Source organism: Pinus tabuliformis, chromosome 1_1 (assembly GCF_031772625.1).
Source record: "Pinus tabuliformis cultivar Carrire ecotype Pingquan chromosome 1_1, CPIR1, whole genome shotgun sequence".
Classification (NCBI taxonomy): Eukaryota; Viridiplantae; Streptophyta; class Pinopsida; order Pinales; family Pinaceae; genus Pinus; species Pinus tabuliformis.
Window position 1 is genome coordinate 124,946,780 of NC_142297.1, and position 17,384 is coordinate 124,964,163.

A 17,384-nucleotide genomic window follows, 5' to 3' on the forward strand; every position below is an offset into this window, starting at 1 on the left:
TAAGAAAAAGCCCACTTTGGGAATTTTCCCTTCCCCAGTTTCGGCCCCAGTTACTGCACCTTCTTCCGTGTACCTTTTTTAGGTCAAGGATCAACTATGGATTGAAGAAATGAAGCCCTGTCGATTGGCCAAGGGAAGCACCAAGGTTAGGTAATACTTATAGCCTTCCACAATTCTCCATGGAAACTTCCTTCTCTACCCGCATACCCATCCTTAACAGCTTAAAGAATTTTTTCCTACAGATGCAGTTGAGACCACTTAGGATGACCATACTGGCAGCAATTCGACTCAACCTTCTTCTTATACCCTAGATCCTATCTACCTCGAGGCTAAAATTAGGAGTCCCAACCACCCTTCTATGAATGGAGAACCAGTCAATCTCACCCTAGATTAACAGGCCAATTACCCAAGAATACTGAGGGGCCTCAACATTTGAATCGACTGGGGACACCATTAAAATTAACCAGTGTTCTTCTTCTAGATTCTCTTCAGTGTCTCCTTCTAAATGAATTCTTTGCGGGAGCCAATTGATGTTTTCTAAACCAACGTAAGTGAAAGCAGAGAGCACATATCAGGTTTTATGATTGAAAGTCGAACATAGCTCGACATCCTCCAACCCTTGGCTCTTACCACCTTCAGCTACACATCTAGCCTTTTCATACTGCATGAAAATGCTTCTCATCCTTACCTTCTTTCCATTTTGTTTTCTCATCAACATGCCCGCATGCCTCTCAAGAAATCTGCCATGTGATTTGTTCCTTTGTCCGCTGCCCTTCCTCTGCCGTGTGGGTCTCAGGATGGGGTTCCACTAACCTTTCCATAATTTCCAATCATTAATCTTTGCCTACCGTCGATTGCTCTTTCCATGAGTTGTCTTCTTCTTCCTCGCCACTTTCTAGCCTCCGTGCTAACTATCCTTGCCTTCGTCTCTTTGCCCGTCATGCCAACTAGCCATCTGCTCTTGCCTTTTCCTGCCTAAACGGTGTCCCTACCCTTTATTTCCCATTACTCCACTTCTATTTTCTAGCTCTCGTGGCCCCTGTCCAGCCTCTCCTCCCTCTCCCGTCTAGGCTCTCCTCCCTCTCCCTGCCATGCCATCTAGCTGGCCTCTCCATCCTCTGCCCACCATGCCCTCTAAACATCCTCTCTCCCCTCAAATCAGAAAGTTCTATCACACCTCGATCGAGGGTTTTTTCGTTTTTCCTTGTCTATTCTAAGGATTTCCTCTAGACAACTCATGCCTATCATTTGACTTAACTTGTTTCCCCTTATATCAATGTTGTTGCATGCATGTCCACACCCCAAGTTGGCTAAGTTGTCTGCTGCCACATTCCTCAATCTGTAGACATGCATCGAGACAATATAGTCTATCCCTTGTATTAGATTTCCTATTTCCTGGACCAACCATTCCATCCTCTAACTTTGGCTTAGATTCTCCCATTTAGTTCCTTGTTAGAGATTTTTTACCATTTTTATTGCCATTTTCGAGTCCCCTTCCACCTCTATCCGTTGAAACCTTTCTCTCCTTGCAATTTCTAGCCCCTGCTTCAACGCATAGAGATCAACTTCATTATTGTTGGCTATAACAAAATCCATGGAATACAGCTCGATAGTATTGCCTTGGAAATCTCTAAGCAGCCCTCCGAAGCCTACCGCCCCTGGGTTCCCTTTTGCTACTCCATCGAAATTAAGTTTGATGAAGTCTTCCTGGGGGAAGATGAAGATGTTTGGGGAAATGCTGGGAGGAGGTTTTTGTTTCCATGAGTTGTTATTGAGCATGGTGGGTTTTAGGTTTAATCTTTCCATTATACGACCTTCCTGAGGGTTGGTTTCCCAATCCTATGGGTACTAGTTCTCTACTAAGATTGTTTCTCTCATTTTCTAGACCGTCGTTCCCCATAATTCTATTGTTGTTTTCTTTTTCCCTTTGAAAATTCTTCTATTTCTTTCCTTCCACACCGCCCAGAGTAGGAATCCAAGGGATATAAATCAATATCGGTTTAGAATGGGGTTTTTTTAAGGCTTCCTTCTCCATTTTCCATTGTTAATTCTGTGCTTGTTTGATCCCTATCACTAAGGTTGAATAGCTAGTCATGATATTGCCATAGCACCTCACTGTAACTGCAGGCATTTAGTAGATGTTACATTGATTCTAATTGTTCTTCGCATGTGCAATAGGACGATGGCCCTTGCATCCCCCTTATCTGTAGTTGGTCCCAGGTGAGAGCTATGCCATGTCATACTATCCACAGAAATAAAGTTATTTTCAGCCATAGTTTGTCTTTCTAGATTCGATCCCATATGGTTGGCCCTTGATGTTGATGGTGTGCTGCTTGCAAGTGGTATCCTTCTTGTATGGTGAACATCCCTTTTATTATGTATCCCCATATTATTATATCTAGTCCTTCCACTATCACTATTTTCTGGGACTCCATATCCTTCTCGTAGGTTTCCCATTGAAGAGTTTCTGAAGCATCTGTCCAGTCTTGTTTCTGCTTCCATTTTCTCCAATGTTCCCCTGTGTCTGATCCCCAATAATTTTTCACTATCTGATTTGAAGGGTTATTGGTGAATTGGCATATTTCCACCAGGTCTAGCCTACTATGTAATTTCTCTCTCTGCTGCCATGCCTCGTTCTAGAATCTGGCTTTGTCTCCTCCCCTTATTTTCTAGAAACTATGAGTTCTTACCAGTTCTCTATTTTCTGATGCCAAATTCTATATGGCCAACCCCTTTATGTTTTCCTAGACTCTTAGCCTTCCTTCTGTCGATCATGGCATTCCATATTTTCTCCCCCATATTTCTTTCTGTAGGTCTATTCCTCCTTGAATCCATCTCCACCATAACTTGGCTCCCATGATCTGGTTTAGAATATAGGAGTCTCTGAGGCCCAATTGTCTTGTTTTTATTGGTTTTCTAAGCTAATGTTAGGATAGAAGTGCCCATTTTTTATCTGTGTTTGGCCCTTGCCACAAGAACTTTTTAAATATGTCAATCATCCCTTGGCACATTGTTTTAGGGACAGCTTGACTAGATAATTGATATATCAGAATTGACTGGAGCACTGTTTTCAACAATATTACTCGACCTGCCATGCTCAAAGTTCTGAAGGTCTAGTTTTGCAGTCTCCCTTGGATTTTCGTGAGGCGATTCTTCCAGTTTACCACTCTGATTGAGTGAAGACTTAACAAGATCCCTAAGTATTTCAAGGGGATATTACCTATGTGGAACCCCATGATTCTTGCTAGAAAATATTGGGATGGAGTTGTTGTATTGAGAAAGAAGATGTCCAGCTTATCTTTATTAATCTCCGTCCCAGAGGCACCCATGAAATCATTCAAGATTTCTAGTAGTGCTCTCGATTCCTTGAGGTTTTCTTGCTCAAACATCATTGTGTCATCAACAAATTATTGATGTGTTAAGGAAAAATCATTACCCCACATTTGAAGACTTGTAAATTGATCGCCTTACACTTTGGTTTTTACATATATTCCTAGTCCTTCAATAGCCAATATAAACAAGAATGGGGACATTGGGTTGCCTTGCCTTATCTTGCTTGTTGCATTAAAAGCCTCCATCGGGAATCCATTGAGAAGGATTGAGAACACCGAGGTTGAGATCATTGAATAGATCCAGTTTATCCATCTAGGATCAAAGCCAAACACTTTTCGGATTCTTATAAGTAATTCCATCTTAGGCGATCATAAGCTTTCGATAGATCTAGTTATATCATCATGCCCTTAGCTTTTTGACTTTTTAGGGAATGGATCACCTCTTGAGCTGTAACTATTCCATACACAAGTTTCCTCCCTTTGACAAAGTTGGTATACTCTTGAAAGATTAAAACAGGTAGGATAGGTTTGAGGCAGTTTACCATGATTGTGGTGATAATTTTATATATTATATTGCAGAGAGCTATTAGTCTGAATCCTTGAGGTTCTTCTGAGTGGTCTATTTTCAGTATAAGAGCTAGGAAGGTGGATTTCAGGGCTGGATGCATTATTTTATTGCGTTGTGACTCCTCCACTACCACCATGATATCTTCTCCTATGATCGACCAAGTTGCCTGAAAAAACTCTGCTCTAAACCCATCCAGACCTGGAGCTTTTTTCTTCGCTAGGCCTTTGATAACTTCTTCCACTTAATGATTTCCCATGGTAGGGCCAGACTATGATCCCTACTCACGAATTGGGGAATATGCCGAGTTATTCTGTTTATATTCTCTTCCTTGTCTATATTTGGTTTTGTCAATAAATTTTGGAAGAGTTGGACCAACAGGTTCTCCATGTCTTCCTTTTAAGTAAGTTGATTCCCTCCCTGGTCCACTAAGGAGGAGATCCTATTATGTTGATGATGTTGAATCGCCGCTTTAGAAAAAATCTAGTGTTCCTTTCCCCCTCCCTCAGCCATTGAAATCTTGATTTATGTTTCCACGAGATCTCTTCCTGCTGCCTCCTTTCCTCTAATCTATTTAGTAGTTTTCCTTCTTCCTCCACTAGGGTTTTAGTTCTTCCATCATTTATTATCTATTGTTGCACCTTCCTCATGTTTTTTGTAGCAATTCTTGTTCCTGTTGGATATTACCAAACTCTTCCTTGTTCCATTTTTTTTATTTTGTCTTTGAGTTATTTAAGATGGAGTTGGAATGTATGCATTAGGTTTCTTCCTTCTTTCACACTTTCTTTCCACCATTCCTTCAATTTTCCAAGGAAATTTGGATCTCTTATCCAACATGCTTCAAACCTGAAGGGTCTCTTGGTTTTCCCTTGTTTCATATCCACTTCCAGTCTAATCGGCTAAGGATCCTAGCCCATACATGGTAGGATGGATGCCTCGTAGTATACATCTATGTTGATTAAGTTTTCAGTTTCCAAGAATATGTCTAGGCGAGAAGTTATTTGCTTGTTTCCTCCTCTTCTATTGTTCCACGTGTACATTCCATTGATCTTTGGGATATCAACCAGATGTATCTCTTCTTGGATGTCCCTAAATTGTTCCATTTCAGGTTCCTCCATTCTAATCTCTCTTTTTTTCTCCTCCAAATACGTTATCATATTAAAGTCCCCTGGGATCAACCAAATATTTTCATCATGCATTTGGTTTAGGTTCCTTATGTTTTTTATGAAATTTTCCTTTTCTATTGGAATATGCAGTCCATAGACTGCTGAGAGAATGAACCATTCTTTTGTCCCTATGTTTCAAAACCGACCTGTGAGGATACGATGCATCCCTATCCAATAATCTACTTTTACCTCAGCTAGGTTTTGGGTTATTTCTATGCCTCCCACACTTCCTTTCGCAACCGTTTCTACTATCTCACACCTTGGTTTCATATTCCTTAGAATCTCTTCTAGTTTTTCTCCTGTTAGCTTGGTTTCTTGGAGAAGGATTAGCTGAGCCTTTTCTTTTCTCAATCGATCCATTAAATATATTTGTTTTCCCCAACTGTTTAGGTCTCTTATGTTCCAAGCTATTACTATCATTGGGAAATTTTGTTAATTTGTTGGTAGACTGCTAATAGGAGTACCACCCTGCCCGTGTTTACCAACATCTCTCCCATTATCTGTATCGATTCCTGTAAATTTCTCCTTCCTATTTTCTTTCCTCCTTTTTCTTTGTTTTGAAATTCCTAGGGGTTTTCTTGGTGCATACCCAGTTTCTCTGTGATCTCTACTTGTCTCTGTCTTTGGTTGGCCTTATATTGTTGGAAGGTCTCCTTATACAGTTTCTTTTGGTCCTCTGGGATAAATATTTCATCTAGGTGACTCCATTCATTTAACAAATTCTTTAGAACTTCCTCTTCCATGCTTATGTCATCCACCTTGCTTGGGTCAATTTCCATTGTAGTGGTTTCCATCACTGCTTGTTCATCCTTATCTGTGAGATCTATTTGAGCTTTCCTCTTTGGTTTTGTTTTTGCATGACATAAACTAATTTCTTTTTCTTTTTCCTAGTAATCCATAAGTTGGGTTTCATTTTCTGCTTCTTCTTCCTCTTGCTGTAGCTCATATATGTTTTTAATTCTCGAACGAGATTGGTTGTCTTTTTCTAGGCTTTGGGGTCCCTTTGGTGTCCTTCTCTTGTTCTTAACCTCTCAGAACCCCTCATTTCCTTCCTGTGGGGATTTCATTTGTTTTTCTTTTAGCTTTGGGCCCTCTGGTTCAATGGGTATTCTTTGAATAAGTGGCCATATTCATGGCACCTTCAGCATCTGAACAAGATATGCTCATAGTCCAGGGTCTATTGCCAGATGTCTTCATGGTATTCTACCCCTACTGATTCGGGGATGGGTTATTCTATATTCATATACATGTATATTCTATCATATGAAGTATAGTAGCCTCTTTTTGTGCTTTCAGCTATTTTAACAAATTTTCCTATGGTCTTCCGGCTATTCCCTCCAATATTTATGGGTCCCAGAATTCCATTGGGAGTCCAAAGAGTCGTACCCAGACTAGGGCTGCCAGGATTTTTTCTTTATCGGGGTTGTAACATTCTTCCTAGTATCACATGAACAAGCCTGCATTATAGTAAAAATAGGGACCATTTTCAAATACTCTTTCCTTATCTTGTAGGTTGGAGAAGATTACTGTGAAGAATCCTCTCACTCCCAGCTTGAGTTCGATATGGCCTTTGGGTTGCCATTTCTATTGTATCCACTTGATCAATTCCTTCTCCATCGACCACACACCTATGAACTTGCAGATCATCACATGGTCCTTCATGAAGCTACAGTATCTTTCGAGTTTGTTCATTGGGATTACAAATCTGGGTTTCTCTACTGCACATGGCAGGCACTTCCTCCTGCTTCTAGCCTGCCATTGGGCTCCAAGGACGGGACCATTTGTCGGATTAGCTGTTTCTTGGACATTCGGCTGGTTTTTTGTTTTCCGACTTGATTCTCCTGCTGCAGCGTCTCGGTAGGAGGGGATCTCTCCCCCGCCATCTACTTCTGTCATCACGTTCTATCTAATGGTTTGTTATCTGTCAATCCTACTGAAATTGTTAGGAAATGCAGGTTTCCACCTTAGAGTTTGGGTATTTCAATAGAGCGAAGCTTCTATGGTTGTAGAGAACAAGAAAATATATTTTTAGATTCATATCTTCAAACAAGTATTTTTCCCTCTATCCCGATCTTTTTGCTAATAGTAATTCATTTTCCAATCATTTGGCAATCCATATTTCCATATATGGTATTTTAGGAAATAGAGGGGCTACAATAAATTAAACAAATAATGAATTATTGATTAGTTTCTAAAAGGAAAAAGAGTCATTTAATGATTTCCTTTTCAATAGTGCTCTGAATTTGCATCAAAGTCCCTTAATTAATCTTCTTGTTCTAATTTACTTATGAAAAGGACGATAGTGCTAATGAAAATTTTCAAGTCATTTATGATAACGATTTTGAATTTGAGAAGATTAAGTTATCTCACTCATCATTAAATTATCATGATCTCAATATTTAAAGTAATCTATTTTTCAAGATGATAAATATTATTATAATAATATTTCTATGAAAGATTCTCATCTTGAATCCCCAAAATGCAATAGTGACTACAATTTTCAAGAAGAGAAATTCATTCCAATCTTTCATTATTATATTGTTCAAGTTCCCATTCTTAGTCATAGTCCTGAAACACTTTCACTTCCACAAGTAGATTTCAATATTAATCCCAATTGCATTATCTTGGCCGACACTCGTGAGAAGGAAATTCCTTGAAATGAATCCCAATTGTCTCGTAATATTACTTCTAATTCTAATGTAAATAAGGATTTAAATTTATTTATTATTTTTCATTTATTATGGCTATTTGCATATTTGTATACTATTATTTTTCACTTTTTGGATGTCCTATGCTGCCATATTGGGCCATCAAGCATTGAACACCCATCGAGTGTGTTAGTGGAAGCACACCAAAATGAATTTCAACGCCTAGATCATGGGCAAGAAGAACTTCACTATTTTAAATTTCAATTAATGCTTATAACATATCAACATATTTTATCTTCAGAATTTAATTTTCCAAAATATTTTGCGCTTGAAAGTGTAGCATCACAATTTGACAAACTTTCTCATTTATTTGAAAATCTTCCTAGTTGTTTAATAAATTTACATACTTATTTTCATGATCCATTTGAGAATTGTTTGGAAATTTCAATTATTAAGAATATTTATGATACTTTTCCTTTTGTACATACTATTGACCTGGCTCTATAGGGAGAAATTTGTGACATTGCTTAGAAGAGTGCTATCCCAATCATGTTTTCATTTCAACAATTACATAATGATTTTCATGGCATAATTTAAAAGTGTTTGGGAAAATCATTTCGAGCCAAGTTTCATATACATAAGAAATTTCTTTTCATCTATATATTAAAAATAAAAGTATATAATAGGTTGAAGTTTCCTTTTAATAGTTTAATAATAATTCTATTTCTACTACTAATTTTTTATGATCTTTTAGGACTTAAGCTAATGGAATGACTCCATTGGAAGTATTATTTCACTTAGTTTTATTCTCCCATATTACATTATATTAAACTAGAAGTAGTTTAGTCAAGACTCTTGTTATTTTTTTCTTTTAATAATGTACATATGAAATAAGCAGGGAATAAGCTTTTAATTTTTTTGGGTGGGAAATGGTTTAAATTATGTTAACAAAATCAGCTCATTCACTAAATATGTCCAAGACTAATTTTTAGTGTCACTCGTGGAAAATAAATCATGGAAACAAAAGCACTCATTCCCTGTCTATTGTGTCTAATTAAGCGACAAGTTATGTGGAAAAGTGAATAATTCCAGCAAAATATAAAACAATGGAAAGGTCCGAGAAGTCTTGGAAAAAATATGTCTAATTAAGCGACAAGTTATGTGGAAAAGTGAATAATTCCAGCAAAATATAAAACAATGGAAAGGTCCGAGAAGTCTTGGAAAAAATATATCAGTTGACAAAAGTAATCCCCTATCCATTGTTATACCCAAGCATAGACTAGAACGCCCCATTCACAAAACGTCGGTATGGGAGAAACTCTTTACATGTTAGTTGTGGCTGATTTTTATGTTAGCTTTTCCTATCCCGAGAGGTCACACCCGATGTTTGTCTAAGCACTTCTTTCATTTTCCATGATATTTTGTCTTTGAGATGATTTAGTTCTCCACGAAGGTTAAATTTGAGATAGCGATTTGTGCATCCCACCTTCCACGTCATCTCGAAAATTATATCTCAGATATTTTTCACTCATCTCCACTCATAAATGTCGAGATGTAAATTTCGAGATATTTCTTTCTCCCCACAACTAATGAAATATTTTCCCATCTATTATTTTCATATTAAAGTTATGTTCTCATAGGATTTTGATAAGTGCTCCTTTAGTTTTCCTTAAGGTATTATCCCCGAGGCAACTCAACCAAGACTTATTGAATAATCCTGCATGTCATTCATAATATGGGTCACCTAAACACATATCCTCAGTGGTCTTTGTCTCTTTCCCCTTATATATAATCTTATATATTCCTCCCTAGAAGTTTTAATGAGACTTTCCTCTCTTTTCTTCTGATATTTTATTCCCAAGATGACTTACCTTGCAATGTGTCTTTTCTTTTATCCCACGACTCCTCCCTTTTTCCCACAATACACTTACCTATCTCTGCTCTTCACATCATCCTGAAAAGAATAATCTTGGATATTTTTTATGGAGTCCCATTTGGTTTTAGCCAAGGTGACACTTAATACATGTTATGTGACTCAAGCACATGGGTATATAAATGAGCATAATTGCAGTAGACAAAGGGGGTGCTAGAATTAAGAGGTGAGACCACAATTTTAAGACATGATCTCAGCCTTTGGTCACATAACTTCTCTCTACCAGTGTTGATGAAAAGATACATAATCAACAACCTTATCATTCCCTCTTGCATCATACGAATAACATAATTCAAATTAGAATTTTCAAAGAAGGATATCCACAACTGCAACACAAAGTGAAGTGAATTTTACCAGATTTTCATTGTTTTCAATCGTAATTTAAAGAAGAAAAACAAAAATTTATGTTGGTTCTTATTTGTTGTTGATATATTGAACATTAAACATTTTTTTTGGTAAGTAATTTTCATAGGCCTAACAGCCACCTTAGTTTAGGTTCAATAAACTGATGATCATAGGCATATGTGAAATTTGTTAAAGATGCATATTTTTCATGCTCTTTATTTTTAATTATAAGGAAAGGTTGCTTCTTTAAAGCATGAAATTTAGAGGAAATCAAGATCTTTAAGGTAAATCATAATGATATTCTTCAAGGTAAATTTCATATGTTTATTTTCATCTTCTAGTATTTTTCATTAACATTTTAGTTTTAGTTTAGATTTAGTATTTTCTAATTTAGGCTCTATTTTGTAAGTCCTCACTGCTTAACTGAAGGTTTGATTTTGCTAGAAAAATTATTTAGAAATCCTTTAGTTTACTTTGCATGCCTTCTAATTCAACAAAGTTTTTTTCTATGGTCAAATTACAAATAAGTTACACCAGGGAGACTTTGTACCTTACCCTATTTTCATTGAGTATATTGTTCTTTATTTTTTCAAAATTTATTTTAAAACAAGATATTCGCTAAACAAAGGACATTTGATACAACTTCATCTTTTGTTCATGAATGCCCATTAGTTGTAAGATTCATTTTTCAATAAAAAGCCCAATTACAAAATTGTGAAACATAACTTGTTAAGTTCTCAATTTAAGTAAATCACACATGCTTTCCTCATATTCAATCTTTTGTTGAGACATAATTTCATATATTGTATTGTTTGAAACTTTCTTTTAATCATGGCTTTTCTTTTCTTTCGAGTTTGCATTTTCTTTCTTTATTTGCATTCTTTGAAGTGATTTGATTTCACTTGTTTTTCTTTTGATTTATTTTTGTGATATTAGAATACTATATATGGGGTATATTTCCTACACAACACGAGTTGGTTTACAAGGGAAATATTTACTTTATCATTTACATAGGATTTCATTTATCTAAAGGTCATCCTTGCAGTGTTTTCACTTTCTCGAACATCAACCACTAACTATGGGGAACATTAAGATATGATTCAAGTATTGTAGGTTCACCTCTCTAAAAGAATGAATTTTCTCCATTATTTTCTTTTAATCCCTCCCATATGCCTCCACAATTAAATCCTCTACTTTTCTAGATGAAGAAAAGACTAGTGGGGTCAAAGTTAACTAGTATAATATCTATTTCTTTAAATAGAAAACCTCGTAGCACCTCAATTTTTTCACCCAATTTCTAAAATAAATTCTTCAAATATGCTAATAAAAAAGGTAACACATAAGAGATTTGAAAGAACATATGTCTGGGAAGTACAAGAAAACTTTTCAGGGCTATGGATGCTTGCGGAAAACGAAGCAATGTTGGAAATAGTATGTAATTATATTCTCAGTAGATGTGATCTAATATTAAAAAATATCTTAGTTATATTTTCTATCTAATAGTAGAAAGAGGATTAATAAATAAATTAATATTCCCTACATTTGTATTCATTATGTTCATTCAAGTACTTTCTTTTCTTAAGAGATTATCCTACTTTGATTCATCTTATGTGGGATGTTTGGAAATGTTGTAATATCCGAGAATATTTCAAAATATTTTATTTCAATATTTGGTAAATGTAGCCCTATTATCCAGACCAAAGAAAAATGCTTTGTCTTCATGTCTCATGAATTATCAAGGCCTCAACCACCCCCCATAATGTTTCCAAAATTATAGGTCCCTCTATGTAAATTTTGCAAATATTACTTTAGGGATGTTTTAATTTTTGCTAATTTTGGGTGATTTTTACTTTTCTTAGTTATTCATTTTTAAGTGTTTCATTGGTTTTGTTTTATTTCTAGCTTTCCAACGGTTCAAGTTTCTCTTTATTCTGACTTACGGATTGAAATATATCATTGATCACAGTTCGTTCAATTTCACTACCTATGTATTAAAAATAAGGAAACATATATTTTACGTAATGTTTTAAACATTCTATAAATTAAATTAAATTAAAACATGTAAATTTAATTAATTTTGGTAAATTATCTTAATTTAATCTATTTAAGTTATTTTTTATTTAATTACACTATAAATACACTTTTTTAATTATTCATATAGGTTTGTAGTTAAATTTTTATGTAAATATAATAATAATTTATTCCAAAACAAAAGCCACTGAGTTCAATCATTTCATGTTTATATTATAGTTAAAGCTTATATATTATAATTATTTTAAAACATGATATAATAAAAATATATTTTTTTAAACCATTGGATTCAAGAGGGGCTCACATCATCTTCATATTTTCTTGTGGTGCTCCATCAAGAAGTACCAAGATCATAATCTCTAAGAGTCATAAGTAATATATATAAAATGACATGGAAGGGGTCATAATATATAATACAAGAAAAGGGACGAGTGTATGATATGGAATGATAAAGGGTTGTTTCAAGTGGTATGGCTTGTTGAGATTCTATTATAGAATGATATCCCCCCAATTTTGCCTCTCTAAATATGGAACGAAGACTTCTCTAACACTATTATTATAACACTAAGTCTATTTTGGATACTCTGCACTTCTATGGTTACCAATAAAGAATGAAATGGACAGACACATGGTCATAACTAGTTTGAACTTGGAAATGAGACACTGATGGAAAACATAGTTCACTAGTACAAATGGCTAATTCGTTACTAAAAAATGACTGAGATTTTCGTATAAATGACTATTTTTCAATCAGTGACCAATAGTAGCTAATTTACAGTGTCTTATAACGTGACCAAATTTTGGTCGTTTTTAGCTTAGTCATTAATTGGCTGTCTTAATTTTCTTGTCTAGTAGTATATTTGGTCATTAATTTAGTCATTTATTCGCTTATTAATTGCCACAATTAATGACCAAATATACAACAAAATATATTACTAAATGATCATCCAAGAAAACCAATTAATAACCAAAGAAATATGACCAAAAGGTTGGACATGTTATAAGATACTGTAAATTAGCTACTAATAGTCATATATATGCAAATTTTAGTCATCATTTGAAACCTGTTAATTACCAAAGAAATATGACTAAATTTTGATCGTGTTATAAGATACTATAAATTAGCTATTAATAGTAGTATATATGAAAAATTTTGACATCATTTGTAATAACAAATTTATCATTTGCAATAGTCATTTATTTTTTTTGGTAGTTTCATATTCATTATACAAATGACTAGTTTAGTAGTTTATATTCATTTCATCTACTTATAAGAAACTAATTTAGTCATATATTCATTTTATTTTTGTTCAACATTTATAAACATTGTTATGAAACCAGCTCAAGAAAAGATAGAAAAGATAGATCAACGCCTTAGAATTCAGCCTCTTCGAGGGGCAACCTCCTTTACATTACATAAATGAACAATTCTTGGATGATACAAATGACAAAACCTCCTTTCTATATATAGGAGTCTAAGGAGTCACAATATAATCCAGCCGACCTAACAATAATAATATAAAGCCACAAAAATAACAATAGAGGGATTCTATGGGGCACAAAAATAACAATATGGGGGTAATAGGGGCACAACAATATAAATAAGGGGTATAACTACAATAGTAATGGGGTAATCACTAGTATTATAGGGACCCAACATGCCCCTCTCCTTCAAAAAAGTGTTGTCCTCAACGCTTGAGCAGTTCTGGATACTTCTGCATAAAATTCTCATCCTCCCATGTGGAATCTTCAGCGGATAAGTTCTTCCACTTGATAAGATACTCTGAAATTGATCGATTTCGTAGCTGTCGAGTTCTTGTTTCTGTGACTGCTTCCGGTTCCAATATAATTTTTCCTTCCTCATCAAGTTCTGGCAATATTGTTTGAACTGGGAGCTTGTCGCCTATAACCTTCTTTAAACATGAAACATGGAAAACTGGGTGCAATCGAGAAGCTGCAGGAAGCTCCAATTTGTATGCCATAGTACCAATCTTTTGCAACACCTTGTACGGACCATAATACTTTGGTGATAATTTATTATCCTTCTTAGCTTGCTTTAGGGACATTTGCTTATATGGTTGTAGCCGTAGGAATACCCAATCACCTACATCAAAACTTCTTTCACTGCGATGTTGATCTGCCTGTTGTTTCATTCTATTTTGTGCCAACACGAGGTTATCCTTTAAGAGTTGGAGGACTTGTTGTTGATGTTCGATGTGATGTTCCACTGCCTGAACCTTAGAATTTTCTCTTAAATATGATGTGATGATGGTGGTTGATACCCATAAAGTGCCATAAATGGGGTCATTTTTGTTGCTGTATGGAAGGAAGTGTTATACCACCATTCAGCCAGAGGCAACCATTTGACCCATTGTGTCTGTTTATCAGATACAAAGCAACGAAGATATCCTTCCAAACATTTGTTTACTATCTCAGTTTGCCCATCAGATTGAGGATGATAAGATGAGCTATGAGCTAACTGAGTACCAAGACAAGAAAATAATTCTGTCCAAAAATTTCCAGTGAAAATGGGATCTCTGTCACTTACAATAATCTTTGGGTTTCCATGTAGCTTTTGAACTGTTTCCATAAATGCAGTAGAAACTGTACTGGCTTTAAATGGATGTGATAATGCACAAAAGTGTGCATACTTGGTAAGTCTTTCAACTACCACCATGATGACACTCTTTCCCTCAGACTTGGGTAAACCTGTGATAAAATCCATTGAAACCTCCTCCCAACGTTGGCTTGGAATGGATAAAGGTTGTAATAGACCCGGTGTCTTAATTGTTTCAACTTTATTTTGTTGGCAAACCAAACATTCCGCCACAAACTTTTGAATATCTGATTTAAGGCCATCCCAAAAAAATTCCTTCTTAACCCTGTGGTAAGTTTTTAAAAATCCTGAGTGCCCTCCTAAGGGAGAAGTGTGCAATTCCATAAGAATCTTTTGTTTTAGCTGGGAATTCTTACAGAGGTATAAGCGATCTTTGTACCATAACGAATCATTTTTCCAGCTAAATGTATCAGAAGTACTGGAATCTTGTTGTAGCTTTCGAATAAGTGCCCACACTTCTTCGTCATTCTTCCATTCCTCCTTTGCTTCGTTTATCCAATCTGGTTGGATAATAGAAATGGCACACAACAATGCTTCCACATCCTCATCCTTTCTTGAGAGTGCATCTGCCACCACATTTTGCTTCCCTTTTTTGTAGATGATTTCAAAGTCATAACCCAACATCTTTGTGACCCACTTTTGTTGCTCTTCAGAGGATAATCTTTGTTCTAAAAAGTATTTAAGGCTATCATGATCCGTTTTTACCTTGAAGTGTCTTCCCATTAGGTAGGGTCGCCATTTCTTAAGTGCATGGAGTATTGCCAACATTTCCTTCTCATAAATAGCTTTGCTTAAAAACTTTCCCTTGATTGGACGACTTTCAAAAGCAATGGGTCTTTCATCTTGCATTAGAACAACACCAATTCCATTTCCTGAAGCATCACATTCCACAATAAAGGTTTTTGTGAAGTCCGGTGTAGCTAAGACCGGTGCTTGGCACATTGCCTCTTTAAGATGTTCAAAGGCCTTTGTTGCTTCCGGAGTCCATGAAAATGAATCTTTCTTCAATAATGTTGTTAGAGGTGCTGCTATTCTCCCATAATTCTTAACAAACTTGCGATAATACCCTGTCAACCCAAGAAATCCTCGCAGATGCTTTATGGATGTGGGGATTTTCCATTCCTTAATGGCTTTAATTTTGCTAGGGTCTACCTTAACTCCTTCATGAGATACAATATGACCCAAATATTCCACCTCCTGGACTCCAAAGAAACATTTGGATCTTTTTGCATATAATTGTTTCTCCTCCAATAGTTGTAGCACCTTGTCAACATGTTCAACATGATCCTTCCAAGACTTGCTGTAGATTAGTATATCATCAAAAAATACTAACACAAATTTTCTAAGGAATGGTTTGAAAATTGAATTCATCAAACCTTGAAATGTTGAAGGTGCATTGGTAAGGCCAAAAGGCATGACCAAAAATTCATAATGACCCTCATGAGTTCTAAATGCCGTTTTCGGAATGTCTTCAATCTTCATTCTGATTTGATGATATCCCGAACGAAGATCCAACTTGGTGAAGTAAATTGATCCATGCAATTCATCCAGTAATTCATCAATGACAGGAATGGGGAACTTATCTTTAATAGTGAGCTTGTTGAGCTCCCTATAATCTGGACACATGCGCCATGATCCATCCTTCTTGTGCACCAATACTACTGGAGCTGAGAAAGAACTTTGACTCGGTTGAATTATACCAGCCTCTAGCATTTCTGCAACCATACGTTCAATTTCACTTTTTTGGACATAGGGATATCTGTACGGCCTGATGTTTGGAGGAACACTTCCTGGAATCAGATGAATAGCATGATCATGATCACGCATAGGTGGGAGACCTTTGGGAGTCTCAAATACCTTGGAATGATTGTCCAGGACTTTTTGGAGATCTGGAGAAATAGATGATTCCAATGTGGAAACATCTAGCGAACATAATTGTGCAATTACACCTCTTTGCTCCTTTTTTAGAAGCTTTGTCATGCCATTAGAGCTGATTATCTTTCCTGGTTTCCCTGCAATACCCCTTAATTCAACTTCCTTTCCTTCCACAGAAAATTTCATGAAAAGTTCTTGAAAATTAAAAGCTATTGTACCCAAGGATTGTAGCCATTGGACTCCTAGTACAACATCAGCACCTCCCATTGGAATGGAAAGCATTGGGCTAGTCAATACATATTCTCCCATGGATAGCTTGATATTATGGCACTTTCCAGAGCAATTTATTGTTCCTCCATTTGCAATCATCACTTGACACTCTGGTGCTGGATATAGGAAGCAATTCAATTCTTTTGCTACCCTACAATGAATAAAATTGTGGGTGCTTCCTGAATCAATCAACACTATTACCTTTTTCTTCTTGATTTGTCCTTCTATCTTGATGGTTTGAGGAGTGGTAATTCCCGCCAATGCATTACAAGATATGGTCGGATTTATTTGTTCTTCATCTAGGCTTTGTTCCTGGAATATATCCTCTTCTTTTGACCTTTCTTGCTCCTTTTCTTCTTCCTCTTCACAATCTATGTAGAATAATTTCTTCTCAGCACACTTATGACCTTTTGTGTATTTGCTATCACAATTGTAACAAAGCCCTTTTGCTCTTTTTTCTTCCAATTGTTGTGGTGTCAACCTTGTAGGTTGTGGAAGACTATGGGCAACAACACTTCCATCTTTATAGTTGTGAATGGTATGCTTCCTAGTTGCCATAATTTTGCTTTCCATTTTTCTTGCTAACCTGAATGCCTTCTCTA